Source organism: Oncorhynchus kisutch, unplaced genomic scaffold, assembly GCF_002021735.2.
Source record: "Oncorhynchus kisutch isolate 150728-3 unplaced genomic scaffold, Okis_V2 Okis05a-Okis16b_hom, whole genome shotgun sequence".
In the NCBI taxonomy this organism is placed as follows: Eukaryota; Metazoa; Chordata; class Actinopteri; order Salmoniformes; family Salmonidae; genus Oncorhynchus; species Oncorhynchus kisutch.
This window is the reverse complement of record NW_022261982.1, coordinates 2,303,922-2,326,473: the sequence shown is the minus strand read 5'-3', so window position 1 is coordinate 2,326,473 and position 22,552 is coordinate 2,303,922. Positions and strand designations below refer to the sequence as shown.

The window sequence follows — 22,552 nt, the reverse complement described above, 5'->3', positions numbered from 1 at the left end:
AGGCACCGACCTGATTCCCCACATCTATCAACCCTAACCCTTATCAGCCTGGGGAAGAGGCACCGACCTGATTCCCCACATCTATCAACCCTAACCCTTATCAGCCTGGGGAAGAAACACAGAGACCCAGCAAAGCCTTTTATAGCAGGGATATACGTGCAAGAGACAACATCACTGATGGACAGGACAGGTCAAGGCTGGAGATTGCATCACATGCCAATTAGTACCACCCCATTAAAAATAATGATTGTTTAATTAACCCAAATAGATATCTCTGGATGTAAAGACAGGTGAGTTCATAGATATACATCATATAGAGAGCTCTGAGAGATATCTCTGGATCTAAAGACAGGTGAGTTCATAGATATACATCATGTAGAGAGCTCTGAGAGATATCTCTGGATCTAAAGACAGGTGAGTTCATAGATATACATCATGTAGAGAGCTCTGAGAGATATCTCTGGATCTAAAGACAGGTGAGTTCATAGATATCATATAGAGAGCTCTGAGAGATATCTCTGGATCTAAAGACAGGTGAGTTCATAGATATACATAATGTAGAGAGCTCTGAGAGATATCTCTGGATCTAAAGACAGGTGAGTTCATAGATATCATATAGAGAGCTCTGAGAGATATCTCTGGATCTAAAGACAGGTGAGTATTAAGGAATTAAGGGATGACTAGAAATGGGCATCAGGACATAGACTTTCATTTTGAATTGGTCGCTTATCGCTCCTGATCTAGAGTGTTTCCATTATTCATTGAACGTTCTTGTGGCTGAGCATAGAACTATAGAAGTTGAACCACATCCAAACAGAGATAGAATAATGGCATTACAAAGTATGAAATGACGTTGATTGAGGGAAGACCCATGTCTGCTTGCCTACACAGTGCTGGTTCAACAGAAAAGGAAATAAGAAAAGTATTCCCCTACATAGACATCCCCTACATAGACATCCCCTACATAGACATCCCCTACATAGACATCCCCTACAAAGACATCCCCTACATAGACATTCCCTACATAGACATCCCCTACATAGACATCCCCTACATAGACATTCCCTACATAGACATCCCCTACATAGACATCCCCTACATAGACATCCCCTACATAGACATCTCCTACATAGACATCCCCTACATAGACATCCCCTACATAGACATCCCCTACATAGACATCCCCTACATAGACATCCCCTACATAGACACTGCATCTGACAATGAGACCCCCCCCACCCCCCCCCACCCTCTCTCTCCCTCTGCATCTGACAATGAGACCCCCCACCCTCTCTCTCCCTCTGCATCTGACAATGAGACCCCCCCCACCCTCTCTCTCCCTCTGCATCTGACAATGAGACCCCCCCCCCACCCCCCACCCTCGCTCTCCCTCTGCATCTGACAATGTGACCCCCCCCCCCCCACCCCCACCCCCCACCCTCTCTCTCCCTCTGCATCTGAAATGCATCCTAGGATGTGTACACAGACACATTCCCCTGTCCTTCCTCAAGACAGGGCTGGAACAGCTAACCTAAACAAGGCTAATCACATTAGGATCAGGGAATCAAACACAGATAGCCCCAGCCTTCCATCCTCCATCTGCAATAGTGTGTGTGTGTGTGTGTGTGTGTGTGTGTGTGTGTGTGTGTGTGTGTGTGTGTGTGTGTGTGTGTGTGTGTGTGTGTGTGTGTGTGTGTGTGTGTGTGTGTGTGTGTGTGACCAGCTCAATGTCACATGTTGTAATGAACAGCTGACCAGCTCAATGTCACAAATTGTGATGACCTGCTGACCAGCTCAATGTCACATGTTGAAATAACCTGCTGACCAGCTCAATGTCACATGTTGAAATGACCTGCTGACCAGCTCAATGTCACACATTGTGATGACCTGCTGTCCAGCTCAATGTCACATGTTGTAATGACCTGCCGACCAGCTCAATGCCCCATGTTGAAACGACCTGCCGACCAGCTCAATGCCCCATGTTGAAATGACCTGCCGACCAGCTCAATGCCCCATGTTGAAACGACCTACCGACCAGCTCAATGCCCCATGTTGAAACGACCTGCCGACCAGCTCAATGCCCCATGTTGAAACGACCTGCCGACCAGCTCAATGCCCCATGTTGAAACGACCTGCCGACCAGCTCAATGCCCCATGTTGAAACGACCTGCCGACCAGCTCAATGCCCCATGTTGAAACGACCTGCCGACCAGCTCAATGCCCCATGTTGAAACGACCTGCCGACCAGCTCAATGCCCCATGTTGAAACGACCTGCCGACCAGCTCAATGCCCCATGTTGAAACGACCTGCCGACCAGCTCAATGCCCCATGTTGAAACGACCTGCCGACCAGCTCAATGCCCCATGTTGAAACGACCTGCCGACCAGCTCAATGCCCCATGTTGAAACGACCTGCCGACCAGCTCAATGCCCCATGTTGAAACGACCTGCCGACCAGCTCAATGCCCCATGTTGAAACGACCTGCCGACCAGCTCAATGCCCCATGTTGAAACGACCTGCCGACCAGCTCAATGCCCCATGTTGAAACGACCTGCCGACCAGCTCAATGCCCCATGTTGAAACGACCTGCCGACCAGCTCAATGCCCCATGTTGAAATGACCTGCCGACCAGCTCAATGCCCCATGTTGAAACGACCTACCGACCAGCTCAATGCCCCATGTTGAAACGACCTGCCGACCAGCTCAATGCCCCATGTTGAAACGACCTGCCGACCAGCTCAATGCCCCATGTTGAAACGACCTGCCGACCAGCTCAATGCCCCATGTTGAAACGACCTGCCGACCAGCTCAATGCCCCATTTTGAAACGACCTGCCGACCAGCTCAATGCCCCATGTTGAAACGACCTGCCGACCAGCTCAATGCCCCATGTTGAAACGACCTGCCGACCAGCTCAATGCCCCATGTTGAAACGACCTGCCGACCAGCTCAATGCCCCATGTTGAAACGACCTGCCGACCAGCTCAATGTCCCATGTTGAAATGACCTGCCGACCAGCTCAATGCCCCATGTTGAAACGACCTGCCGACCAGCTCAATGCCCCATGTTGAAACGACCTACCGACCAGCTCAATGCCCCATGTTGAAACGACCTGCCGACCAGCTCAATGCCCATGTTGAAACGACCTGCCGACCAGCTCAATGCCCCATGTTGAAACGACCTGCCGACCAGCTCAATGCCCCATGTTGAAACGACCTGCCGACCAGCTCAATGTCCCATGTTGAAATGACCTGCCGACCAGCTCAATGCCCCATGTTGAAACGACCTGCCGACCAGCTCAATGCCCCATGTTGAAACGACCTACCGACCAGCTCAATGCCCCATGTTGAAACGACCTGCCGACCAGCTCAATGCCCCATGTTGAAACGACCTGCCGACCAGCTCAATGCCCCATGTTGAAACGACCTGCCGACCAGCTCAATGCCCCATGTTGAAACGACCTGCCGACCAGCTCAATGCCCCATGTTGAAACGACCTGCCGACCAGCTCTGTCACATGTTAAAACAAGACAACCCAAAATAGATAGCCTGTCCTTTGTCTATATGCCCATTTAAAATCGTATCATCTAAATAAACAACATCTCCCTTTTAATTACCACGAAATGCCTAATTAAAGAAAGACAGTGGTGCCCTGTGGAGAGTTTCAAAATACAACTGGATCGATGTTATGAGGTACACAACTCAGGGAGAGACAATATAACATTCTCTGTGTCCTTTCGTTTACACAGAGGGAAAAAATGAAAGATTTCAGCCAGAATTGAATCATTTAACATAAAAGCTTATCTCAAAGCGTATCCATTTGGGAGGAGTGGAGTGAGTCGAGGGCGTTGACAGGTCTGGGGCCTGCGTTTACGGGGTTGGAATGTGGAACGGTTTTTCTGCCTTTCTTTGTGTGTCTCTGTTGTTTGGTCTGTAGTCGTCTTTGGGGTTGACCGGCAAGGTATTTATTTCAGTCGTTGGTCTATATTTATTCTGTCCTGTAGCAATGTTTGGCTTTCTGTGGTGTGACTGTTTTACTGTTGTGGAGGGTTGGAAGCAGCCTCGGTGTGACTGTTTTACTGTTGTGGAGGGTTGGAAGCAGCCTCGGTGTGACTGTTTTACTGTTGGAAGCAGCCTCGGTGTGACTGTTTTACTGTTGTGGAGGGTTGGAAGCAGCCTCGGTGTGACTGTTTTACTGTTGTGGAGGGTTGGAAGCAGCCTCGGTGTGACTGTTTTACTGTTGTGGAGGGTTGGAAGCAGCCTCGGTGTGACTGTTTTACTGTTGTGGAGGGTTGGAAGCAGCCTCGGTGTGACTGTTTTACTGTTGGAAGCAGCCTCGGTGTGACTGTTTTACTGTTGTGGAGGGTTGGAAGCAGCCTCGGTGTGACTGTTTTACTGTTGTGGAGGGTTGGAAGCAGCCTCGGTGTGACTGTTTTACTGTTGTGGAGGGTTGGAAGCAGCCTCGGTGTGACTGTTTTACTGTTGTGGAGGGTTGGAAGCAGCCTCGGTGTGACTGTTTTACTGTTGTGGAGGGTTGGAAGCAGCCTCGGTGTGACTGTTTTACTGTTGTGGAGGGTTGGAAGCAGCCTCGGTGTGACTGTTTTACTGTTGGAAGCAGCCTCGGTGTGACTGTTTTACTGTTGTGGAGGGTTGGAAGCAGCCTCGGTGTGACTGTTTTACTGTTGTGGAGGGTTGGAAGCAGCCTCGGTGTGACTGTTTTACTGTTGTGGAGGGTTGGAAGCAGCCTCGGTGTGACTGTTTTACTGTTGTGGAGGGTTGGAAGCAGCCTCGGTGTGACTGTTTTACTGTTGGAAACAGCCTCGGTGTGACTGTTTTACTGTTGTGGAGGGTTGGAAGCAGCCTCTGTGTGACTGTTTTACTGTTGGAAACAGCCTCGGTGTGACTGTTTTACTGTTGTGGAGGGTTGGAAGCAGCCTCTGTGTGACTGTTTTACTGTTGGAAACAGCCTCGGTGTGACTGTTTTACTGTTGGAAACAGCCTCGGTGTGACTATTTTACTGTTGTGGAGGGTTGGAAGCAGCCTCTGTGTGACTGTTTTACTGTTGGAAGCAGCCTCGGTGTGACTGTTTTACTGTTGGAAACAGCCTCGTGTGACCTTTCTTGCTTTAGATCACATGTAAATTGCGTTCCTTTTGTCCCAGATTACACGACCAAGTATCATAGTTTCTCATCACTGAATTACACAATGAAGTGTGTTTAGTAATATTGCCAGTAGGAGATTGAGTGATAAACACATGACGGAAAACGTTTAAAAGATGGTTCGTGATCAGCTCTTTCAGAAAGGATAATTCTCTGACCCTCTGACCCTCTCACAGGCACACACCCACCCAAACACACACATACACCTACCTACCTACCTACCTACCTACCCACACACACACACACACACACACACACACACACACACACACACACACACACACACACACACACACACACACACACACACACACACACACACACATACACCTACCTACCTACCCACACACACACACACACACACACAAACACACACTCACACTCACACACATACACACACACACACACACACACACAAACACACACACAAACACACACTCACACTCACACACATACACACACACATACACACACACACACACACACACACACAAACACACACTCACACTCACACACATACACATACACACACACACACACACACACACACACACACAAACACACACTCACACTCACACACATACACACACACATACACACACACACACACACACACAAACACACACTCACACTCACACACATACACACACACACACACACACACACCACACACACACACACACACACACACACACACACACACATACACCTACCTACCTACCCACACACACACACACACACACACACACACACACAAACACACACTCACACTCACACACATACACACACACACACACACACACCTACCCAAACACACACACCTACCCTTACACACACACATACACACACACCTACACAAACACACACACCTACCTAACCACACATACACACACACATACCTACCCAAACACACACACCTACCCACACACACACCTACCCACACACACACACATACACACACACACACACCACACGCACACACACTCTCGCACACACACTCCTGTCCTATCTAACTCACCTCTCGCCTGCACGGCTGAGTTGTGGGAGTAGCCCAGGGCCACGAGGGCTGTCTCCACCAGCTGGGTGAAGAGGATGTCCTTACGAACCAATACAAACTCAGCATGTCTGTCACCACGCCCATCCCTGTCAGAGACCACACCCCCAGACACGACCCCATCTGCCTGCTCCACTACACAGTACACAGGGATCATCAGACCTGGAGAGAGAGAGAGAGAGTGAGAGAGAGAGAGAGAGAGAGAGAGAGAGAGAGAGAGAGAGAGAGAGAGAGAGAGAGAGAGAGAGAGAGGGAGATGGGGGAGAGATAGAGAGACAGGTGGAGGATAGAGAGAGAGCGATAGAGAGAGACAGGAGACAGGGAGACAGGAGGAGGGGGATAGAGAGAGAGAGAGGGAGAGACAGGGAGAGAGAGAGAGAGAGAGAGAGAGAGAGAGAGAGAGAGAGAGAGAGAGAGAGAGGAGGGGGGAGAGTGAGAGAGAGAGAGAAAGAGATGGGGAGACAGGAGGGGAGGGAGAGAGAGAGAGGAGGGGAGAGAAAGAGAGAGAGAGACAGGGAGAGACAGGGAGAGACAGGGAGAGATAGAGATAGAGAGCGAGAGAGAGAGAGAGGAGGAGGGGGGAGAGCGAGAGAGAGAGAGGAGGAGGGGAGAGAGCGAGAGAGAGAACGAGAGAGAGAGGAGGAGGGGGGAGAGTGAGAGAGAGAGAGGAGGGGAGAGAAAGAGAGAGAGGAGGGGAGAGAGAGAGACAGGGAGAGAGAGAGAGAGAGAGAGAGAGAGAGAGAGAGAGAGAGAGAGAGAGAGAGAGAGAGAGAGAGAGAGAAGGGGAGAGAGAGAGAGGAGGAGGGGGGAGAGTGAGAGAGAGGAGGGGAGAGAAAGAGAGAGAGGAGGGGAGAGAGAGAGAGAGAGGAGGGGAGAGAGAGAGAGAGAAGAGGGGAGAGAGAGAGAGAGAGAGGAGGGGGGAGAGAGAGAGGAGGAGGGAGAGAGAGAGGAGGGGAGAGAAAGAGAGAGCGAGAGAGAGAGGAGGGGAGGGAGAGAGAGAGAGAGAGAGAGGATGGGAGGGAGAGAGAGGAGGAGGGAGAGAGAGAGGACAATAAACAATCTTCTCCATTACAGTAAGAAAGACCTGATGAATCCAATACAACCTGGGCTTGATATGAACACAGAGGGAGGCTAGAAGATTAGCTCAGTTATTACTCACTAACTTACCATCATTTAGCAGACACTTATCCAGAGCAATTAGGGCTAAGTGCCTTGCTGAAGGGCACATCGACAGATTCATCACTTGGTCTACTCTGGGATTTGAACCAGTGACCTTTCGGTTATTGTCCCAACGCTCTTAACTGCTAAGCCCTCACACACAGCACATATCAATGTCTTGCATAAAGTCATTTTCTGAACCACTCATAACAAATTAAGGACAATCATTCTGACGTCTTTCACAGATAGAGAAAGAGACCAGTGAATAATTTCATAATTTGCATTAGTCATGAAACTGTGACTTTTCCAAGCCTGAAACCCTCCATCATACTCAGCTAATCCGTAAGGAGTAGTAATTTGGAGGAATCAATCAAACTACTGACAGCACAACGACAAATGAACTCCAGGAAACCAAGTCTCATCAGGCACGCTATATCCCAATAACTCAGCTAGGGAGTAGAAGTGTGTGTGTATGTCCCTACAAGTGAACATACACTATGTATAAACTGCTCTCTGGACTATAGTGTTAGGATATTATGTGTGGCCCATTCCACACCGCCATGCTGTGGTTTTAAACAGAGAGGCTGATTTCCCCCAGTTCAAAGACAGCTCCCTCATTAACACTAGCAGAAAGCCATGGCTATGAGGAGGAATCCTTCTCTTCTCTTCTCTTCTCTTCTCTTCTCTTCTCTTCTCTTCTCATCTCTCTTCTCTTCTGTCTGTCTGTCTGTCTGTCTGTCTGTCTGTCTGTCTGTCTGTCTGTCTGTCTGTCTGTCTGTCTGTCTGTCTGTCTGTCTGTCTGTCTGTCTGTCTGTCTGTCTGTCTGTCTGTCTGTCTGTCTGTCTGTCTGTCTGTCTGTCTGTCTGTCTGTCTGTCTGTCTGTCTGTCTGTCTGTCTGTCTGTCTGTCTGTCTCACTCTTATCTCAGTCTCTCTCTCTGTCTCTGTCTCTCTCTCTCTCTCTCTGTCTCTCTCTGTCTCTCTCTCTGTCTCTCTCTCTCTCTTTCTCTCTTTCTCACTCTGTCTCTCTCAATTCAATTCAATTCCAGGGGCTTCATTGGCATGGGAAATGTGTTAACATTGTCAAGGCAAGTGAGGTAGATAATATACAAAAGTGAAATAAACAATAAAAATGAACAGTTAACATTACACTCACAGAAGTTTCAAAAGAATAAAGACATTACAAATGTCATATTATGTATATATACAGTGTTGTAACGATGTACAAATGGTTCAAGTACAAAAGGGAAAATAAATCAACATAAATATGGGTTGTATTTACAATGTTCTTCACTTGTTGACCTTTTCTTGTGGCAACAGTGATATCACACTGTGGTATTTCACCCAGTAGATATGGGAGTTTATCAAAATCGGGTTTGTTTTCTAAATCTTTGTGGATCTGTGTAATCTGAGGGAAACATGTGTCTCTCTCTCTGTGTGTCTGTGTGTCTGTGTGTCTGTGTGTCTGTGTGTCTGTGTGTGAGTGGACGTGTTTAACTAGTATTTGACCAACTGGGGACATTTTGTTTGGTCCCCACAAGGTAAAATGCTATTTCTGGGGGGTTTAGGGTTAAGGTTAGAATTAGTGTTGGGGTTAGAATTAGGTTTATGGTTAAGGTTAAGGTTAGAATTAGTGTTAGTGTTAGGGTTAGAATTAGGTTTATGGTTAGGGTTAGGGTTAGTGTTAGTGTTAGGGTTAGAATTAGGTTTATGGTTAGGGTTAAGGTTAGGTTTATGGTTAGGGTTAAGGGTTAAGGGTTAGGGAAAATAGGACTTTGAATGGTACTGAATTGTATGTTCCCACAAGGTTAGCTGCGCAAGACTGTGTGTGTGTGTCTGCTTGTGTATGTGTTCCTCTATGTGTTCCCCTACCTCCGAGGGGCCGTAACGGGGGTGCCGCCGAGGCGCGTGCGTGGACCCGTGGGGCTCCCGTTGCCCTCCAGACGGCTCATCTTGCCCGGCGGGGGGGCGCAGGTGTCCGGGCTGTCCCCTCTCTGCTCGGGACTGTCCCGCAGACAGGGGCTCTCAGTACCACCACGCTCCATCCCCCTCCAACATCCAGGAGGGACTCCCAACACAGCGTACGGACCTGCAGACAGGAGAGAGAGAGACAGAGAGGGAGAGAGAGACAGACAGAGGGAGAGAGAGACAGAGAGGGAGAGAGAGACAGAGGGGGAGAGAGAAGAGAAAGAGAGGGAGAGAGAGAGAGGAGAGAAAGAGAGGGAGAGAGAGCGAGCGAGACAGAGAGAGAGAAGAGAAAGAGAGGGAAAGAGAGCGAGCAAGCCAGAGAGAGAGAAGAGAAAGAGAGGGAGAGAGAGCGAGAGAGACAGAGAGAGAAGAGAAAGAGAGGGAGAGAGAGCGAGAGAGACAGAGAGAGAGAGAGAAGAGAAAGAGAAGTTACCCTTCAACATAGTCACTGAACTAGGATCAGTGTACCCTCTGCAAAAATTAGTTTATCTAGTAAGAGTCTACAGGCAACTATCTACATCTTACTGGTGTTGACATTGTGGAGACTCCGTCAAATCAGATCAGGGTTTAAATACTATGTGTTTTCTTTCAGATATGTTGAGCGTTTGAAAAGAGACAGAGGCATTGGGTCAATTGATTTGCACTTTTGGGATGATTCCATTGGTTCCATTGTGCTACATATATCTGTTGTTTAGCTGGAATGGAATGTTTGTATCCTGTTCATTTGACTGTGATACTGTATGTGGTTGTGTCACCTAGCTGTCTTAAGATGAATGCACCTACTTACTGTCACTCTGGATAAGAACATATGCTAAATGACTAAAATGTAAAATGTAAATGTTTTACATACAGATCTCATATGACTGTGTTTAATTATTATTGTAAAACAATACATTTATGTCACAAATGTAAAAGAAAAGGTCACATTTCACTGTAAAATCAGTAGTACGACCTCGGAGAGTCAGGTGGATATTGTAGCATTTAGCAAAACGAGTTGATTATTTGTCTCTCTGAAATGAAACCATCAAGTGATAGATTTAAAACAAATACACGTCTGTTGAACAACCCCAAGCCGATATGAGATAGTGAACAAACACCAATCTGTTTCATCATTTCTTTCAACAATAAAAGCTCATTTCTCAACATTTCTGAAAAAAGATAAATAGCATTTTGAAATGAAACCCTTCTTTTGTATCAAACTCATCACACGGAGATGACCGCTTCATACGTTCATGTTGTGTTGGAGGCGTGAGTGCTGTGTTGGAGGCGTGAGTGCTGTGTTGGAGGCGTGAGTGCTGTGTTGGAGGCGTGAGTGCTGTGTTGGAGGCATGAGTGCTGTGTTGGAGGCGTGAGTGCTGTGGTCATTTCCTCCCTGTACCCATCCACCCTCCCATACTGAAGACATTACTTTTTATTTACAGATGACGAGAGCAGAAAAAGCAGACCACAACAAACAAACAGCAACCCAGCATCTGGTGGAAATCACCAGGCTCTTTACTGTAAATAATATTACTGACTGCTATCAGACTCTATAGTCTTCTACACAGCAAATCTCATGCTAGGTAGGACTGTCAATTTACATCTCAGTCATCTACACAGCAAATCTCATGCTAGGTAGGACTGTCAATTTACATCTCAGTCTTCTACACAGCAAATCTCATGCTAGGTAGGCCTGTCAATTTACATCTCAGTCATCTACACAGCAAATCTCATGCTAGGTAGGACTGTCAATTTACATCTCAGTCATCTACACAGCAAATCTCATGCTAGGTAGGACTGTCAATTTACATCTCAGTCTTCTACACAGCAAATCTCATGCTAGGTAGGACTGTCAATTTACATCTCAGTCATCTACACAGCAAATCTCATGCTAGGTAGGACTGTCAATTTACATCTCAGTCTTCTACACAGCAAATCTCATGCTAGGTAGGACTGTCAATTTACATCTCAGTCATCTACACAACCAACTCTCATGCTAGGTAGGCCTGTCAATTTACATCTCAGTCATCTACACAGCAAATCTCATGCTAGGTAGGACTGTCAATTTACAACTCAGTCATCTACACAACCAAATTTCATGCTAGGTAGGCCTGTCAATTTACATCTCAGTCATCTACACAGCAAATCTCATGCTAGGTAGGACTGTCAATTTACATCTCAGTCTTCTACACAGCAAATCTCATGCTAGGTAGGCCTGTCAATTTACATCTCAGTCATCTACACAGCAAATCTCATGCTAGGTAGGACTGTCAATTTACATCTCAGTCATCTACACAGCAAATCTCATGCTAGGTAGGACTGTCAATTTACATCTCAGTCTTCTACACAGCAAATCTCATGCTAGGTAGGACTGTCAATTTATATCTCAGTCATCTACCCAACCAAATCTCATGCTAGGTAGGCCTGTCAATTTACATCTCAGTCTTCTACACAGCAAATCTCATGCTAGGTAGGCCTGTCAATGTACATTTCTGTCATTTAGCAGACACTCTTATCCGGAGTGATTTACAGGAGCAATCAGGGATATGTGCCTTGCTCAGGGGCACATCATCAGATAATTTTTTTTCACCTCTGGGATTTGAACCAACAACTTTTCAGTTACTGGCTCAACACTCTAACCACGAGGCTACCTGCCGCCCTGTCTGTCGCCAGAGATGATACAGTATGTATAGGCAGGTCTACGGTTTGACCAAAAGGCTATGCCACTAATCTCGGGGGTGATAGTTGGCTTTTCAGGCAAAGTTATATATAACAACAGGCTATAACTTGACGCACTACTTTCAAGACATAAAGGTTCCCGATTAATGAGCAACCGTCTTCGCTTCGAGGCAAGAACTTCTGAGGTAAAGTAACTGCTGCCTCTAGCGGACGGAGGTGTTTTGGAACCTGGAGGAACCGTGTCTGAGATCTGACGGCTTCCATTGGCTGTCTGACTTTAGCTCACCGGGCTAACACAGTCTCGTGGCCGGCAGGACAATCGGGTTTGAACCCCCAGACTGTCATACAACTATTATAGAAGCAGGAGTAGTCTGCTGCCTATCTGGCTTCAGCTCAGCGGGCTAACACAGTCTCATGGTGTGCAGGAGACATGGGTTCGAACTGCAGTCTGCCACCACCCTCTAGACGTAAAGGCTATCTGTCATGCAATCTGATGTGTTTGTTTCACAATCTGTGGTTTCCCTTGGCATGATAATTAACCCATTCTGGCCTAAAAGCAGCACATGATGACAATAAAACGCACATGTCAAATGAATAACAGCCTTTAGAAAGAGCTTTCCAACACAAACTCAGAATATTGTAATACAGAAGAACTCCAGCTGCCTCTCCCTCAGTTTAATGGGAAAGACCAGTCACTTTCCTTCTTTCCCATAGGACTGCATAGCTGAGGCATCCTAGGCCTGGCAGTGAGGGGATCCAGCCACAACATATCATAGGGACCTGGGTGATCTGAGGCAGCAGTCTAATACCATGTTCACACTATCATGTTGACCTGAACTGTCAGCAGTCTCTCCCTCTCTGGTCCAGAACCACAGACCCCCCCTCCCCCGGGTCTCTCCCTCTCTGGTCCAGAACCACAGACCCCCCCCTCTGGTCTCTACCTCTCTGGTCCAGAACCACAGACCCCCCCTCTGGTCTCTACCTCTCTGGTCCAGAACCACAGACCTCCCCGGGTCTCTCCCTCTCTGGTCCAGCCACCAGACATCATGCTATGGGACCAGATCCCTGGTCTCTCCTTCTCTGGTCCAGCCACCAGACATCATGCTATGGGACCAGATCCCTGGTCTCTCCCTCTCTGGTCCAGCCACCAGACATCATGCTATGGGACCAGATCCCTGGTCTCTCCCTCTCTGGTCCAGCCACCAGACATCATGCTATGGGACCAGATCCCTGGTCTCTCCCTCTCTGGTCCAGAACCAGACATCGTGCTATGGGACCAGATCCCTGGTCTCTCCCTCTCTGGTCCAGCCACCAGACATCATGCTATGGGACCAGATCCCTGGTCTCTCCCTCTCTGGTCCAGCCACCAGACATCATGCTATGGGACCAGATCCCTGGTCTCTCCCTCTCTGGTCCAGCCACCAGACATCTTGCTATGGGACCAGATCCCTGGTCTCTCCCTCTCTGGTCCAGCCACCAGACATCTTGCTATGGGACCAGATCCCTGGTCTCTCCCTCTCTGGTCCAGCCACCAGACATCATGCTATGGGACCAGATCCCTGGTCTCTCCCTCTCTGGTCCAGAACCAGACATCATGCTATGGGACCAGATCCCTGGTCTCTCCCTCTCTGGTCCAGAACCAGACATCATGCTATGGGACCAGATCCCTGGTCTCTCCCTCTCTGGTCCAGAACCAGACATCGTGCTATGGGACCAGATCCCTGGTCTCTCCCTCTCTGGTCCAGAACCAGACATCATGCTATGGGACCAGATCCCTGGTCTCTCCCTCTCTGGTCCAGAACCAGACATCATGCTATGGGACCAGATCCCTGGTCTCTCCCTCTCTGGTCCAGAACCAGACATCATGCTATGGGACCAGATCCCTGGTCTCTCCCTCTCTGGTCCAGAACCAGACATCTTGCTATGGGACCAGATCCCTGGTCTCTCCCTCTCTGGTCCAGCCACCAGACATCTTGCTATGGGACCAGATCCCTGGTCTCTCCCTCTCTGGTCCAGAACCAGACATCATGCTATGGGACCAGATCCCTGGTCTCTCCCTCTCTGGTCCAGAACCAGACATCATGCTATGGGACCAGATCCCTGGTCTCTCCCTCTCTGGTCCAGAACCAGACATCATGCTATGGGACCAGATCCCTGGTCTCTCCCTCTCTGGTCCAGAACCAGACATCTTGCTATGGGACCAGATCCCTGGTCTCTCCCTCTCTGGTCCAGAACCAGACATCATGCTATGGGACCAGATCCCTGGCCTCTCCCTCTCTGGTCCAGAACCAGACATCATGCTATGGGACCAGATCCCTGGTCTCTCCCTCTCTGGTCCAGCCACCAGACATCATGCTATGGGACCAGATCCCTGGTCTCTCCCTCTCTGGTCCAGAACCAGACATCATGCTATGGGACCAGATCCCTGGTCTCTCCCTCTCTGGTCCAGAACCAGACATCTTGCTATGGGACCAGATATTATGGGAGAGCGAGGCTTGATTGGAGAGCATTGTGTAATTAAAAGCTTATAAATCTTAACAGATATTGACTAAACACTCGATCCCCCCGAGCATTGCAGATCTGCTTCTGATAAACACGTCTACATGGGATTTGGGAAAGACAGGCACAGGATTAAACACCTCCCCTCCGTCCCGCCCCCCGTCATCTCTGCACCCAGAGTCATTAACAGGGAGAGATTATTACCAGACATGTATGAAGGGGAAGGATATGTGTTGGGTGTCCTCTACCTCTGCCAACATAGGTCTCTCTCTCTCTGACACACACACACACACACTTTAGTGTTCACAGCTCTTCACTTCGCCTCTCATCACACCAGTCCTGTGAGTTTGATTGAATGGATGGATGTCGCTCAGTACATTAGATCTCCTCCTGATAACATCTGACGACATCACACAGCAGTGCCCTCCAGCTTTAATCCACACGACTAGATCAGAACAAGGGCTGTCACAAATGGCACTCTATTCCCTATGTTGGCTCTGGTCAAACCTAGTACACTATAGGGTATAGGGTGCCATTTGGAATGCATCCAGGGGCTGAGTAACCAAACAAAAAAGTCCTGTACAAAAGAGTTGCTGTATACAAACCCCTCATTGAGAGAATTATGTCTGAATATTCCAGGAGCTCGGAGGATGATGGAACGTTAGGCTTAAGCATTAGGCTTGAAGGAGTTGACAGTCCATCTCTTCGTATATCAACGCCGGCAACATGCTCTCTTAGACTGTTTACAGCTACTCGGTCATTGAGACTGTTGAAATATATGACTGATGTAACTGAGAAGAAGTGAACAATGCACCACTACGTGATGTTTATGGTCTGGTGATGAAAAGGACCATATAGAAAAGGGGTTTTAAAAGATGTAACATGATATATGTTTCTATTTCTTATTTTCAAGTGTCTATTAGGTGTTGTTCCTTCCTCTTGTTGTTACTAAAGATAATAATGATAATAATAATAATAACAATAACAATAATAACAATAATGATAACAATAAAGATAACAATAATGATAACAACAATAACAATTGAGACCAATTGACACTCTTTACCATGGCACTTTGAGATTTATTTTAAACTGCCAAACCCTGACGCACCACTGCACTTTGTATACCAGGGTTGGCTGGTCTTCTCTAGTCACTCGTAGGCTCAGTCACTGGTATACTTTTATTTACAAAGCCATTTTGGGTTTACTACCTTTTTATTTGGGCATTTTTATTGCTCAGAAATGTGGTGGGAACTCTCTTCGTTCGCTGGACTTTATCCTGCTAACTGTTCCAAATGTCTGAACTTAATTTGGTGAAAGGGCTTTTATGTCATCTGCGCCATTGTCTTGGAACACCTTACAAAATAGTTTTAAACTGGAAGAACTTGTCCCGATTGGTGCTTTTAAATCACTGATGAATGATCTTGAGACTGATTCCCTGACCTGTCAATGTTTTTAAATCACTGATGAAGGATCTTGAGACTGATTCCCTGACCTCTCAATGTTTTTAATTGGCTGTTTTTGATTTTGTTTTATACTCTTGTGAATTCTATGGTTTTTACCAGATTACTTGTAGTTTATCATGTTGTTTGTCTGTAATTTTTGTAATGACCTGGTGCTGCCTATCTTGGCCAGGACGCTTTTGAAAAAGAGATTTTAAATCTCAATGAGCCCTTCCTGGTTAAATAAAGGTTAAATAAAATAAATAAAATAAATAAATAATAACAATAATAAGAATAACAATAATGATAATAACAATAATAATAACAATGATAATGATAATAACAATAATAACAATAATAAGAATAACAATAATGATAATAACAATAATGATAATAACAATAATAATAACAATGATAATGATAATAACAATAATAACAATAATAATAACAATAATAATGATAATAACAATAATAATAACAATGATAATGATAATAACAATAATAAAGATTATGCTGTACGCTCTTAGAATCAGTGACTTGAGGAACGTTGGAGATCCTCCAAGGAACCATTTCTAGTCAATGCTTCATATTTGCACCTTCGGTTAGTTGAGGGGTTCTTGGAGGACCCTTTAATGACACCCTGTAGTGGAGGTGTGGCTTAGTAGGGGCGTGGCTTTAAGATAGATATTTTATGGTCCCCGTTAGAGTAAATGTCATTGTTGTTCATCTGTTCTGTTGTATTGCCGTCACATGTTAAGGTTGAACACTAACCGTTTTGTAGCTTCAATGAGGCTAAACGAGGTGTATGACTTCCTCAAGAGCCTATGCAAATTCCTAAGTTGGAATAGTTGCCACTTTATTACTGTATGTAATCAGCCGTGTTAATATTATTATTATATTAGAATATGTAACATGCATAAATATTCAAGGTACTTTATAATTTGCTGTGTACAAAATGAACATGATGAACAGGAATTTATGCTAACAAGTGACCAAAAAATGTGGAAGCCACGCCTCAAATAAGCCATGCCTCTAATCTGATGCCACCTCGACAATATCGTATTAAAAATGTTTAAAAAATGAACTGCTCCCGTCACAAAAAGGTTCCGGTTTGAACCAGACTTCTACTCTGACCCTGGCCTCATGAAGGCCATGCATTCTCAATATAAACATACACATACAGACACACAGAAACCACTTCAAGCATACAACACTGGGAGACTGTACAGACACATAGAAACCACTTCAAGCATACAACACTGGGAGACTGTACAGACACATAGAAACCACACACTGGAGCAACTACACTCACTACAGTATACTACACACACTGGAGCAACTACACTCACTACAGTATACTACACACACTGGAGCAACTACACTCACTACAGTATACTACACACACTGGAGCAACTACACTCACTACAGTATACTACACACACTGGAGCAACTACACTCACTGCAGTATACTACACTCACTACAGTATACTAAACTCACTACATTATACTACACTCTCTACAGTATACTACACTCACTACAGTATACTAAACTCACTACATTATACTACACTCTACAGTATACTACACTCACTAGAGCATACTACACTCACTACAGTATACTACACTCTCTACAGTATACTACATTCACTACAGTATACTACACTCACTACATTATACTACACTCATTACAGTATACTACACTCTCTACAGTATACTACACTCTCTACAGTATACTACACTCTCTACAGTATACTACACTCACTACATTATACGACACTCATTACAGTATACTACACTCTCTACAGTATACTACACTCTCTACAGTATACTACACTCTCTACAGTATACTACACTCTCTACAGTATACTACACTCACTAGAGCATACTACAATCACTACAGTATACTACACTTACACTCACATGGATGCCAAATGTACTAGACAACACAGGGTCAACATAGTAACACACAGTCATACCATTCACTGTGAACACCCAGTACTGCATTTGCCATATTTTATTAAAGTACCATTCAATGATTTTCTCTTCAAAATACCTTTCAATGCTAGTTTGATAACTTGTTTTGTTTCAACTCAAACTTTAACTCAAACATGGAGCCAATTGATGGAATTGAATCAAACCTACCACACCATGTTTTTATTAACTAGGCCTACTGCCCGCCTATGCCCATTCATTCTGAAAACTACAAGCTTCTACCTGTGTCCCTGTGTTAACAACAGATGGTGTGTGATCTCTAATGTTAAGGAAGTCTTGAGTTTTTTCTCGCCTGAGTTAAAATACCTCAGAATAAGCTGGTAAACCACACTATTTCCCAAGAGAGTTTTCATCTATATTTTTTCATAGCTGTCTATTTACCACCCCAAACGGATGCTGGCACTAAGACCACACTCAACGAGCTGTATAGCGCCATAAGCAAACAAGAAAATGCACATTCAGAAGCGGTGCTCCTAGTGGCCGGTCATTTTAATGCAGGGAAACTGAAATCTGTTTTACCACATTTTTACCAGCATGTCACCTGTACAACTAGGGTTGACAAAATTCTAGATCACCTTTACTCAAAACGCAGAAATGCATACAAGGCTCTCCCTCTTTCTCCATTTGGCAAATCTGACCATACCTCTATCCTACTGTTTCATGCTTACAAGTAAAAACTCAAACAGGAAGTACCAGTGTGGCCCGATAAAGCAGATGCTAAACCACAGGACTGTTTCACTGGTACAGACTGGAATATGTTCTGGGATTCATCCGATAACATTCAGGATTTTACCACACCAGTCATCGGCTTCATTCGTTTATCCCAACCAGAAGGCATGGATTACAGCCAACATCCGCACTGAGCTAAAGGCTAGAGCGCCGCTTTCAAGGAGTGGGACACTAATCTGGACGCTTATAAGAAATCCCGCTACGACCTCCGACGAACCATCACACTGGCAGAGTGTCAATACAGGACTAAGATCGAATTGTACAGTACTATGCCAGCTCTGGCACTCGTTGTATATGGCAGGGCTAGAAAACTATCCCAGATTACAAAGGGAAACCCAGCTGGGAGCTGCCCAGTGACACGAGCATACCAGACGAGCTATACGCCTTCTATGTTCGCTTCGAGGCAAGCAACACTGAACCATGCATTAGAGCACCAGCTGTTCAGTACGACTGTGTGATAATGCTCTCCGTAACCGATGTGAGCAAGACCTTTAAACAGGTTAACATTCACAAGGCCGCAGGGCCAGACAGATTACCAAGACGTGTACTCAAAGCGTGCACTGACCAGCTGGCAAGTGACGTCACAGACATTTTGAACCTCCCCCTGACCCAGTCTGTAATACCTACATGTTTCAAGCAGCCCACCATAGTCCCTGTGCCTAAGAATGCCAAGGTAACCTGTCTAAATGACTATCGCCCCAAAGCACTCACATCTGTATTCATGAAATTCTTTGAAAGGTTGGTCATGGCTCACATCAACACCATAATCACACTCACCCTGGACCCATTACAATTCATATACTGCCCCAACAGATCCACAGATGACGCAATGTCATTTTTTTGTGCCTTTTTTTCACCCCAATTTTGATATTGTCTCATCTCTGCAACTCCCCAACGGGCTCCAGAGGCGAAGGTCGAGTGTCCTCCGAAACATGTCCCACCAAACCGCGCTTCTTAACACCCGCCCGCTTAACGCTAAGACAGTGCATGTCAGAGCAAAAACCACGCCATAAGGTGGAAGGAATTGGCTGTAGAGCTCTGAGACAGGATTGTGTAAAGACACACATCTGGGGAAGGGTACCAAAAGATGTCTGCAGCATTGAAGATCCCCAAGAACACTGTGGCCTCCATCATTCTTAAATGGAAGAAGTTTGGAACCACCAAGACTCTCCCTAGAGCCGGCAGCCCCGCCAAACTGAGAAATCGGGGGTGAAGGGCCTTGGTCAGGGAGGTGACCAAGGACCCGATGGTCACTCTGACAGAGCTCCAGAGTTCCTCTCTGGAGATGGGAGAACCTTCCAGAAGGACAACCATCTCTGCAGCACTCCTCCAGAGTGCTCAGGACCTCTAAGCACACAGCCAAGACAACGCGTGAGTGACAACGCAGGAGTCCCTGATGTCCTTGAGTGGCCCGTCCAGAGCCTGGACTTGAACCCGATCGAACATCTCTGGAGAGACCTGAAAATAGCTGTGCCAAGCTTGTAGCATCATATCCAAGACAACTCAAGGCTGTAATCGCTGCCAAAGGTGCTTCAACAAAGTACTAAAGGGTCTGAGTATTTATATAAATGTCATATTTCCGTAGGTTTTTTTTGTACATTTGCAAAAATGTACAAATGCACTGTAGTGTTTTGTACATTTGCAAAAATGTACAAAACCCTGTTTTTGTTTTGTCATCGTGTGGTATTGTGTGTAGATTGATGAGGGGGGAAAACTATTTAATCAATTTTAGAATAAGGCTGTAATGTAACAAATGTGTAAAAATCAAGGGGTCTGAATACTTTGGGAATGCACTGAAGTTATCATTACGCATTGTGAATTTATTATTACTTACAGTCTTATTACATCTTTTACTTTTCTATTATTTGTCTATTTTTTGGTTCTCTGCATTGTTGGGAAGGGCCTTAAGTAAGCATTTCACTGTTAGTTTACACCTATTGTTTATGAAGCATGTGATGAATAAAAATAGGATTTTATTTGAATGAACCATTTAACTGTATTCTTAATGAGGGAGACACACCCATGGTAAGAGGCCTAGCTTTTGCATGTACTGTATTACATAGAATCAAATAACGTTAAATAGGAAAATGGTAAGGGGGCATTTCATTCAGTCATTTTTTTAAATAGTCAAGCCCTGAAGTTTTTTATTTTGGGAGAGAGAAATGGACAGAAATCTGTAGGAACAACTTTTTTCTCTCCGCTTGGCATACTGCAGTGAAACCAAGTTTATCCAAATGAAACCGGCATTTTGATGGAACCACTAAATTACTGCTGTTGACATTTTTGGGGACAATAGGCTTCGTCTTGCTGAGAGCAACGCTGCTCTTTCTCTCGCTGTAAAAACGTTTGAGCAAAAAAATGTGCCCTGTCCACTCATTAGGCCAGCTTATAAATGTTACATTTTAGCTGACATTTTTTTAAATGAAATGTTGTAGACATTTATGCAGGGTAGGGTGCTTATTTATTCACCTTATGGTGCAAGACAGCTTGCTCAGTCCGGTTGCTCATTCGTTTGTCGTCAACATATGAACATTCAAACGCGCTAAAATTCCTGAATTTGACCCGTGGCTTGTTTCCGATAAAACATTTAAATGCAGTTGAGAATATACACATGGAAAAGTATTGATACGTCAACGTCTCAATCAAAAAGTAGGTCTATAGGCTAGACCTACAGCCAATGGTTTTGACTCGGGACACTACGCCTTTTACTTGTATAAATTAAAAGTTGAAATAAAACTCTAAAAGAAGAGTAATAAGTCAGTAGCACTACATTTTCAAACTCCAAAACGAAACTAATTTCACTAAGATAATGCATGTTGGATAGCTAGCTACGCAATGTGATAAATTGTCCTAAATGAATTCGCATGGAAAATTGCAAATTGATATAGGCTCTACCTGATACTAACCCGTGCTAAATGTATTTTGCATTCAACACAGTGAGCTCGTCTTTGTTTTGCGTAATGATTTAATCAGAACGTGCACACTCCTCAAGTAGAATTATAAAAGTATAATAGTTCTTATTATAATAATAATTGTCAGTAGTAAAACTGTTGATAGACTTTATTGTTAATGTGGAATGTATAATCTACATGTATTTTTATCTGAAATCTAAAAGTGTTAAACTACATGAAACATCTAAATATGAGATAATATAATCCAGACCAAATATTATTATCATAGCTAATAATAGTTATTATATGGTAACCTAATGAGAGAGCATTATTTACGCTAAATTATCGCCAAAACATTGACACCATGCTCATAATTTATATTCTTCACCCATTTAGGCTATTATTTTTAACAGACAATTATTCAGGCTAGACGCACGACCAGAACATTGTTGATACATTCATTAAATGTACATTGTATTGGGCCTAATATTAACGATCATTAATTTAAAGCATTTTTATCCTTTAAAATATTACTATTACTATTAGAATTTGGCCTTGGACCATTGTTGTTATTATCACTGTTATAAACTGACACCTAATACTTTTATTAGTATTTGTAATGTTGGTAAAGTAGGCTCAAGCTGGCTGAAAAGATGAGGCTCATAATAAAAAGTGTATGTGAACAGGTTGTACTCACTGTTTACGTGGTGTCTGTACCTCGCCTGGTTGGGTAGAAAGCTCTGTCCATTGATGATAAGTATTGAATCCAGGGCTGGACTGGGGGATGTTTCGGGGAGCAGAAGTCGGATATCCGTCACTTGGAGCTCGATGGTTCTTCTCCGTGCTCTACTTGAGTGTGACAGCAAAGCAGCTTGACAGAGCGCAAGCGAGAGGACGATAGATACGGGAGATACAGGAAATACGCTCTGTGTGCTTGCTTGGGTGTTTGTTTGTGTGTGAAGGGGGTGGAGAGAGAGAGACCTCACTGTCGGAGCTCCTAGATTG

The 22,552-nt window shown here is 45.2% G+C and overlaps 1 pseudogene; it reads right to left on the bottom strand.

The window, feature by feature from the left end:
* The window catches only part of LOC116359819 (DNA-binding protein SATB2-like), a 54,726-nt pseudogene extending 32,235 nt beyond the window's left edge, over positions 1–22,491 (bottom strand).
* Positions 22,492–22,552: the final 61 nt, after the last annotated feature.